The sequence below is a fragment of the Malurus melanocephalus genome, unplaced genomic scaffold (assembly GCF_030028575.1).
Source record: "Malurus melanocephalus ecotype Western Australia unplaced genomic scaffold, MMel_1.1 scaffold_16, whole genome shotgun sequence".
NCBI classification, from domain to species: Eukaryota; Metazoa; Chordata; class Aves; order Passeriformes; family Maluridae; genus Malurus; species Malurus melanocephalus.
This window is the reverse complement of record NW_026623248.1, coordinates 4,923,908-4,933,096: the sequence shown is the minus strand read 5'-3', so window position 1 is coordinate 4,933,096 and position 9,189 is coordinate 4,923,908. Positions and strand designations below refer to the sequence as shown.

The 9,189-nt window shown below is 42.9% G+C and overlaps 1 protein-coding gene across 1 annotated transcript in view; it reads right to left on the bottom strand.

Moving 5' to 3' along the window:
• The window catches only part of MGP (matrix Gla protein), a 6,306-nt gene extending 5,011 nt beyond the window's left edge, over positions 1-1,295 (bottom strand). The window contains exons 1-2 of the mRNA XM_057386328.1: positions 1,278-1,295; positions 1,046-1,108 (exon numbers count right to left, since the gene is read on the bottom strand). The gene's annotated coding sequence lies outside the window, so the exon portion shown is untranslated. The remainder of the gene's footprint in view (positions 1-1,045; positions 1,109-1,277) is intronic.
• Positions 1,296-9,189: the final 7,894 nt, after the last annotated feature.

Here is a 9,189-nt window from a genome sequence, read left to right as displayed (position 1 = left end):
CCCCAATACACATCCATTTCTTGCCTGTTCAGTGCTTATCCTGAAATGAGGAGGAAAACTTGGGAAAAGCAGTAAGTTTGCTATAGACACAAGATCAGGGGGAGCTGAGACTTTTCTTCTGCCCCTCCTCGCCCTGCCACTCCATCCTCCTCAAGGAAATTCTCTGCTCTGGGATTCTTTTAATTTCTTAGGTGTCATTGTTTTGGACTTATTGTTAAGTGTGGATTTTATAGGTTTCCTAGATGTCTTGTACAGGAGCTGCTATAAAAAGAAATTGTGAGGTAGGGGCTGGAAGATAGACCCCAGTGGGAAAACAGTGGGGCACAGAGAGGAAGATGTTGGGTGTATGGGAATGAAAGTGAAGCTGCCCAGTGGGAAACTCCAACATGCTTTTCAGCCAAACCTTCTTTATTTGTCTTCACTCAGGGCAGAGCTTCTGCTCCCTGGAAGACTCTGCTCTCATTGCAGCGGACTCTGATCCCAGAATGCCTGGAGCATACCCTGCCATCAACCACAGGAGAACAGCCACAAACACCACTTCTACCCACATGTTTAATTTTTCACCACAGAGGCAATACATTTTTCAAGGGATGAATGAACATGCCAGCTACACAGCCCTATACCAACAAGTCTCCTTCGGGGAATGTTTCCTCTTGCAAAAGTACTGCTTTCTACTCCCCCTGGGAAACTCCACAGTTTCCCAGCGCACATCTCCTCTACTCAGCAAAAGTGGGCTGCCCCGGGGGTAGCATACCAAGCAGCACAGTGARCCCAGTCCCTCTGCTTTCTTGAAGCATCCACTGGTTAGAAGCACAGAGAGGAGCTAAGACAAATCTCTTGCAAATGCAAGGGAAATCTCTGCCATCCCACAAATAAAGGAGGGGATTAGAAAAGCAGCCCTGATGTGTTTGCTGCTGGAGTGGAAATTCACAACGTTATACACGCTGTAGCAAACACTCCTAACATTTTACAGTGGTGAAGCACCAGCCAGGCAATAATAACAAGCAGCTGTCCAGGAAAAGCAAGGCAGTCCCTGCATACTCACTGTTGCTTCCCTACCAGTCTGCAGCTCTTGTCTCAGGAGGCAGCTCTCTTGGTGTCTTGGACCCTGCACCGAAGAAGAGGGACCTTTTATTTATGAGCATCGATCAGWGACTCCACCCCTCTCCCACTCTTGATCCACCCCCAGGCTACCATCAGAACCACCTTCTGCCCACAGCCAGGAAACCAGCAGCATCAAAGAACTGAGCCAAAAGGGAGAGAGCCAGAGCACACACCAGAGGCTACGAGGCACACACGAGCCTTTCTGTGCCTGGGAGCAGTGAGTGGACAGAGAACTGAGAACAAGCTCCAGTCTCCCWCTTTGTTGCAAGACCTGCCCCCCCACCTCCCTTTCACCCCCTCACCTCCCTTTCACCCCGTCCTTTTCTGGCTGTGCTCTAACTCAAGCTACACTACTAGCCCTGTTTTTCCTCAGGGAGCAGTAGGACAGGAGCCTTCTCCCATCTCATTATATGCTGCTTTTACAACTTTCTGATCCCCTCTCTTAATGGCAGGCTAATGTCAGACTGGAAACTCACATGGCAAAGGTGTTAGCTCTGAAACCTCCAAAACTGACACATTCTATGAGGCAAAGAGTTGACTTACACAAACCCAAACCCTGAGATGCACACTCTGCTCACACCAGACCCACTCAGTGCTGGGCAGCCCAGGATATGTGATTGCTGGATTGGGATGTTGGCCTCTGGCCGTGTCTGCAGCACTGCACCACCTGGCACATGGTGCATGTAGAGCACCGGGCTGCTGAAGCATCAGAGTAGCAGCCCACAGCAGTGCTGCATCCCTCTTACCCTTCCTCAGCAGAGATCCATGCCTGTGCCTGCGCAGCRTGGTTAATGGCTGATCCAGTCCTTAAGTAAAGGTGGGCACAGCCTGAGGGACTGAGGTCTGCAGAGGTGAGATCATAGAATCATGGCATGGTTTGGGTTGGAAGGGACCTTAGACATCATCTAGTTCCAACCTCCATGCCTTCCACGACAGCAAGCTGCACAAAGCCCCAGCCAGCCAGGCCACGACCCTGGTCTTGGGTTATCCACACCTTCTCCTTTTTCAGTGTATCTCCACTGTCACAGTCAAGAATTTTGTCCCAATATTTAATGGAGGGGATGATCAGCTGTAGAAYTAATGGCTTGGGAAGTCAAGAAAGAAACACCAATACATTATTCACTAATTGAACAGCTGGGTGAGTGTGACTTGTCTGGTGCAGAAAAAGATAAAAGTGTGCAGCCTTGGTTGCAAAATTAGAATGGTGACATATCCATAGATTTAAAGAATCACCACAGTTTGGACAGAGAGCAGTGAGAGCTCCTGTCCAAGGGTTTTATCTTTAGCTCTCGGAGTGCTCCATGTGYTTGAGGGAAGTTCAGACTTATCCCTAGCAAGGAGATACCACGTTACTTGTGTCATTGTACAAGCAGCTGTTGCTCCTCAGAGCCTGCGAACAGCAATCCTGAGCTGACCTCAAGGAATAGGGCACATAAATATGAACCACCTCTGAAAAACAGTGCAAACAGGGGGCATTTCTTGCCCTTGTCTACCACCCTTCAGGGTCATCTAAATTTTCAGCCTTATGACATACTGGACCCTGAAAGAAATCCAGACTCAGAAGATCTGGTCACCCTCATCTACCTAGATACTGGTAAATCATTTGCCCCAGTATCATCTGGCAAACTCTCAGTAAAGTAGGAGTGAAAGGCAAGATGGCAAGGAACCAGACAAGTGGGGCAAAAGCTTAAGCAGTGGAAAGAAGAAATGATGAGAAATTCCAACTGAAGTTCTGTTGGGATTAGCTTTATTTAGTTCTATTAATGACTGTCTTTAAAAAGGAATGTTCGTTGAGGAAGTTGGTAATTACACATAGCAAGAAAGCAACAGCAGTGAAAAGGAGGCCTGAGAGCTCATACAGGATGAAAAGGATGACCTTTAAAGCTTTATTAACAGAAACAGGAYAATATGCAATAGGGCAAAGGCAAGGTCTTCCATCAGGATTAGCAGCAAGAATCCTGCTGTAAATTAAAAGCTCATCAGCTAGAAGTAAAAGCAAACAAAAGGAACAAGGATGAATTATCAGTTGTAAAGGTGATGGCAGGATACCAATTCTGAGATTTCTACTGAGGATGTACCAGCAGAGATGGGTCTCTATTAGGGCCACCGGGTAAATGACTAGGAAGACCTCACCAGGATTCYTCTGTATGGCCCAGGTCGTCCATGCTCATGGAAGAATAATTCTGGTGGGCAGTGCTGTAGATGAGGACTAACAAGGTAATGTSATTTGCACTCACTCCCAAAATGACAGACCTTTCCACCACAGCCTGTAGGAGTTGCCAAGCCTCTCCATCCCTCCATGGACCTCAAGGCTTTTCCAGCAGGACAATGGACTAGCAGTTAAGTGTTGTTTCCAGTATACCTCCCGGAGCTGTTTCACAGCTCACAGCTCTCATGATTTGGAGAAGCCCCATTTCCAGCCTCTGTGTCTTTTAGGCCATGCTCTACATCTCTGTCTCCCTCACTGAGTGTCCAGCTTAGGCTAGAAAAGCTTCATCAGCAAAATAAAATAAATCCTATCAGCTCTGTAACAGAACAGGGTTTCCAAACCCAGKTTGCCCAGAGTCTCAATAACTGGACTCACCAGTCTGGACAGTCCTTTTTGAGCTTCTTCCTGTGTGTCAGAATCTAAGTTAGTCAACCACCACATGGTCTATGGCTTACGAAGAGATTTCTCAACATGATAAACAAGTGCTTTTGAGAACAACTAGTTCTACAGCACATGAAAAAACAAGAATTTATTTTTACTTTTCCATTTAGTCCCAAGTAATACCCAGGAACTGATCCAAGGGGGAAGAATAATTGAGCCACTAAGTAAGAGTGTTTGAGTATCCACAAAATAATTAAAGTCAACAAACTCATGGAATAAATCGTGCTGAAAACTAGCATACTGACACTAAGCTTTAGAAAGGGAGATGTTTTTTAAACACAGAAGCTAGTCAAAAGACTATGAAATAAAAATAAACACAACACATTTCAGACATTTAAAGAACTTGATATACATATCTGAACGTGTGTTAGCTCTGGCAGCAAACTCACTCAGCTACCCAAAATTAACACTTAAGTTCAAATGCTAGTTCAACCTGGGGAAAAAAACATTTCAAAACTAGATTTTAAAATTTCCAAATATTAAATGAAAGGGGGGGAGGGCACATAAACAGGAAAATCTACTTTCATATCAATCAAGCATTTTTTTTAAATAACTGAAATTACTAATTTCCATTTCCATGATGGGGTGGGGAAAAAAGAGTAATTTCATAACAAGTAAGTGGTGGGTGTTTTTCCTCAAAAATATTTAAACAYACTTCTTTGACATGTCTTGACCTTTCCCTTGTGAAAAATTTTGCCCCCAGCATTACAGCTTTCTGTAAAAATAAAAGTTTCCAGTGTGAAAACACATATTGGTTCTAACAATGTGAAACTATGTGTAGTCTTAGGACTGCTTTAAAAACCACTGTCTGAAGCTCACAGWTAGTGTCAGTCTGTGGGTGGGGAAGGTTCTCACACCATCTTACAGCTGTTTTCTTTCATGCTTTCTCCAACATTTTAGGCACTTTAGAAGCTTCCCTTTCCATCTTTTGTAATAACTTCCAATAACTTTCTCCTGCCCATGGATGTGGAGTACACTTGCATGATGAGGACGAAGGATGTCACCCTGGGCTCCAGGACAAATGGTTGCTCAGTATCTCAGTGGTAAGGAGCAGGACTGAAAACAAACACAATAAAAAGGCCYAGATCATTCCTCTTTGAACAAATTCAGTGGATGAGAGGATAATTCTTCCACCTACACTGATTTACAGAATTCGGGCCTGTGTGCACATTAGTCATGACGCTAAAATGAAGTTTACAATTGGTAAGCTCTGGGGTTCGGCTGGTTGGTTGGTTGGTTGGTTGGTTGGTTGGTTGGTTGGTTGGTAAACTGGGGAGATTTATAGCCACTGTATTAGGGTTGTGGTGGCAAATATTTAATCTACTGGAATTCAGAGATTAGTGTCCAGACACAAACCACATACAACTGTGATCCTCAAAGTTCCTCCTTGTAATCCATCAAGCTTCCAAACAAAGCCCAGTGTCCTAGAAAAATCGCAATCTGGCTATGAATACAGGAGAATTTGGAGTCAGCAGTACAGCCTAATGGGAGATCATTGCTCTCCATTTCTGCTTGTTGGAAAAGAGTGAGCTTGGCCCAAGCTTTCAACTCCAGTGCTCAGCACCCTCCATGGGATATCACTGAGTTACCTCAAAGACTATTTCTGTTTGGCCAGGACTTCCCAGAACAGCTGTGTTTGGCTGCTAATGGGAAGCTTATGAACAGACAAGACTAAAATTTCACAGAAGTCAGACCAAGGTTATTCAGTTCACTGCATAAAGCAACCAAAACATTCAGGACTAAGAGCTAACTCTGTTGCTTCCTTTGGCTTCACCCCCACCCACCCACACATGTCCACATACACTGATCAGCATATTTCTCTTTCAGTCTGGGAGGGAAGGAAGAGGCGGGATAATATTAACATTATTTGGATGTTGAAAAAAATTGGCAGAAGCTCTTGTGTACAGATGAAATAACCCATACAAGAAAACTGCATTGCCTGTACTTGAAGAATCTTATGAAAAATTGAGCAAGCAAAATGTTCAGATTTCATCTATGTAAACAGAGGATCTTTCTGGATTGCACTCTTTTGGGAAAAGGGAACAGAAATCTCTCTTCCTTTTCCATCTGCCTTTTCCACACCCATTCCCCTTACTTCACCCCATGAACACAAAAATGTCCTGACTTGATTCATTCTTTGGGATCAGATGAGATTTACCCTCCTTATTTCCTGTACAGACATGGAAAGAGATAAGAAAGCAGCTGTGGTTTCACTCTTCTCATCCATCTGGTAAATATTCTTCTTTTTTTTTTAAACAGCATACTTAGATAGCATCTTAGATCCCAAATCTGCCACCCCTTGTGAAGGCATGACTGGACTCAAATATTCTGTCTGTCTTGAATGCAGGAGGCCATTGAAGTATTTACAAGGATCCCTGTAGTATTATATATGTTTCTTTGTTCTATCTCAGTTCAGTATCTGAAGGATCATAAATGTTGTCTTTAGTAGGTAAATAACTTTCTCTGTGACACATCAAGCTTTTGGTCTTGGCCTCTATTGTTAATATCAGATAGATTACAAAAGAATGCTGTGGAGTGGAGGGAAATACGCAATACCCAGCTAATTGTGAAATGCTGTTTGGGACAAGAAGAAAGACATCCTTATTTATTGCAGCATGAAGTCTGATTACTSTTATCTTCTTGTGGATAACTACAAATTATATTAATGTTCCTACATCACATGTTAGTCAAATCATTTGACTTGATGACCTTCCTTAGTAATTAATTTCACACTGTTGATATGTCCTTTGGATAGRTATTTATTGTTTATTTGTATTAAACTTGACAACTGATTATTTTTATCAAGATATTTTGTGTTCTCATAAAGCAGGAAAGAATTTTAAAAGGAGAAGGAAAGATAAAAGGAACTCAAGAAACATTTGGAYAATGTTCTTGGGCAYGTSATGGGATTCTGGGGTTTCCTGCGCAGGGCTGTGAGTTGAACTCAATGATATTCATAGGTCACATCTGTCTCAGTATATTGCAAGATTCTGTGATAAATCAGATCTTTTAGATTAGTTTTTCCTTCTTCCTAAAATGGCACTGGACTTCAAAAGCCACCGTTCTGCCAGAGGTGTCTTCATCATTAGTGCTCACAACTTTCTTTATAAAAGAAACAATAAAATCATATAAATGGAGARCAAAGAATGGGTCTGGGTGTGGAAGCATTGGGAAGAAAGGCATAAGAGGGCTACAAGAACACATATTGATCACAGCTGGATTAGCAGATCATTGAGATCCCAGCACATGGATGCAGATCCTCTGGACATCCAGACTGGGGGAAAAAAAAAAAATGATAGTTTAAAACTAGGAAAGTCCTAAAACACAGGACAGAGAACATCTAAGACTTAATAAAAGAAAAACAATAAGACCTCTGGAGATGATGGTGCTAAGGTAAAGAACAAGACTGACCTCCAGGATACCTATATGAGGAGACAAAAGAGGATGTGTTCTGATAATACTCAGAGATGGGAAAAGATGGAAGCACAAAAGAAAACAGTTACTGCTAATTCATGCAGGAYGCAAAAGATGCATCTAAAATGAGCATATGGCGGCCAAACTAAGAGAAACACAGGAGAGATAGTGAGGACTCCAGAGCCCACAAGCTGGATCTTCTATGTGATTGCACAAAAACTGAATATTAATAACAAATGCTCACTGGTGTCTATGAATATGTGATTATGAGTGTGTAAGTCTGAGTGAAATCAGAGTGGTTTGAAATAAAATAACCTTTCTCTTTTATAGTGTGTCACCTTGTCCTCTGTTACTTCAATATTGCAACAATAATTACTACAAAATGAAATATCAGAAGGCAGTATAAAGACTTCTTATTATGTCCTAAGTATGCAAAACTCTTTATCCAAACCCATCTCAAGTAATTCTGCAGCTTTGGTGGTGGTCTGMTTTATGTTTCTTTCAGATCTCTTTCCATTTTGTCTCATGATCCTTTGAGCCAGGCACTGGGATGAAACCCAGGGCAGGTGTACAAGAAAAAGAGCAAGATTCCAGTGCTGCAGGCACAAGATGACAGTTTTGGATTCAAATTCCATTTTCYCTCATTTGCTCAGACAAAGCTGGTGGAAGTCTCCTCTGCTGAAATTATCTGCTCTTTTTTGTTTACCTACGTGGTAAGGGATGGCATTTTAAAACTCATACAGGTGTCAAAAATCACATAAGAATATATATATGATTTACAACATGTATCAGTCATGGAAGTTACATGCTACTATTTTCTGTAGTAGAATCTTTCTTTAAAGACTCTTGCCAACAAAGACACTTTTGTGCTCCTTGTGCTCTAATGTTTTTTCCCCTCTGTTCCAATAACAGAATCTTCTTACAGTACTTCCTGGCACCAAATGGATTGTATTATTTGGGATTTTTTTCACTGTCTCCCACCTACAGCCATGGCTTCACTGGAAAATTTTACTGCACATTTATCAGACAAATACACTGTATGAGTCACGTATTGGGTACACAAGCAGTTACAACCCTGCTGGCTGGCTAACCCTAAGATTAGTGGCAATGGTATTTAATACCATACATTTTCATACAGCAGGCATTGAATGAGAATCTCTGCTGTGCATAGATTATATACCCATGTGCAGAACACACCTTCTTGCATGTTTCTTGGCCAAGCATCTCTATCAYTTCAGCTCTTTGAGGTAGGTGCCTGTCTTTCTTGATCGTCATTTCATTAGTGAGCTGGAGTAGGAGCCAGTGAACCTSCTGGAGGATCCAGTAAATAAAATACCAGTACTACACAGTAAACAAAAACATACTCACTAGATCCTAGAAAGACCCTTGTCTATTTTGAGACCTGAGTGTATACCTGAAATGAACAGTAAGGGCTGCAGTCAGGACAGTCATTTCATTAGAGTTGCCCAGGTATGTTATTGGCATTCCGGTCCTRTTTGCCCCAAGTGCTGTGCAAGCCCCAGAAGGGAGAGAGGTGTGGTTATGTGCCTGTCTTCACACCTACAGAGCAGARGAGGTCTGGCAGGAGCACCTCCCCCAGCCAAGGGTTCTCTTATCACTGCCTGGCCTTCCCAAGCCTGGGGCTTGGTGCTGGCAGATGATACACAGGCACCCCAAGTTCACTCTCTCTTTCAGCCCCTGGAGCTCTTCTGCATTATCTGATCTCTTGGGCTCCTCTGTGCTATCACATTAATGATCATCTGCTGCTGAGCCACATCCGTTATTGCAGGCACTCAAACAGAAGTGCCTAATTTCTGCTAAACAGAAATCTCTCCCATTGCCTGATCTGGGGAGATCTTGAGTAAGAGCATAAGGAAATAATTCATCACAGTGGGTTTTCACTTTCAGAGAGGGACACCTGACCTGTCATAAGAGGGGGCCTGCCTCACCTGTCACACTGCCTGTCTCCACTCTCCATCTAGGAGCATTTTAGATAACTATGCCTTTCTTCCCAGTCCCCT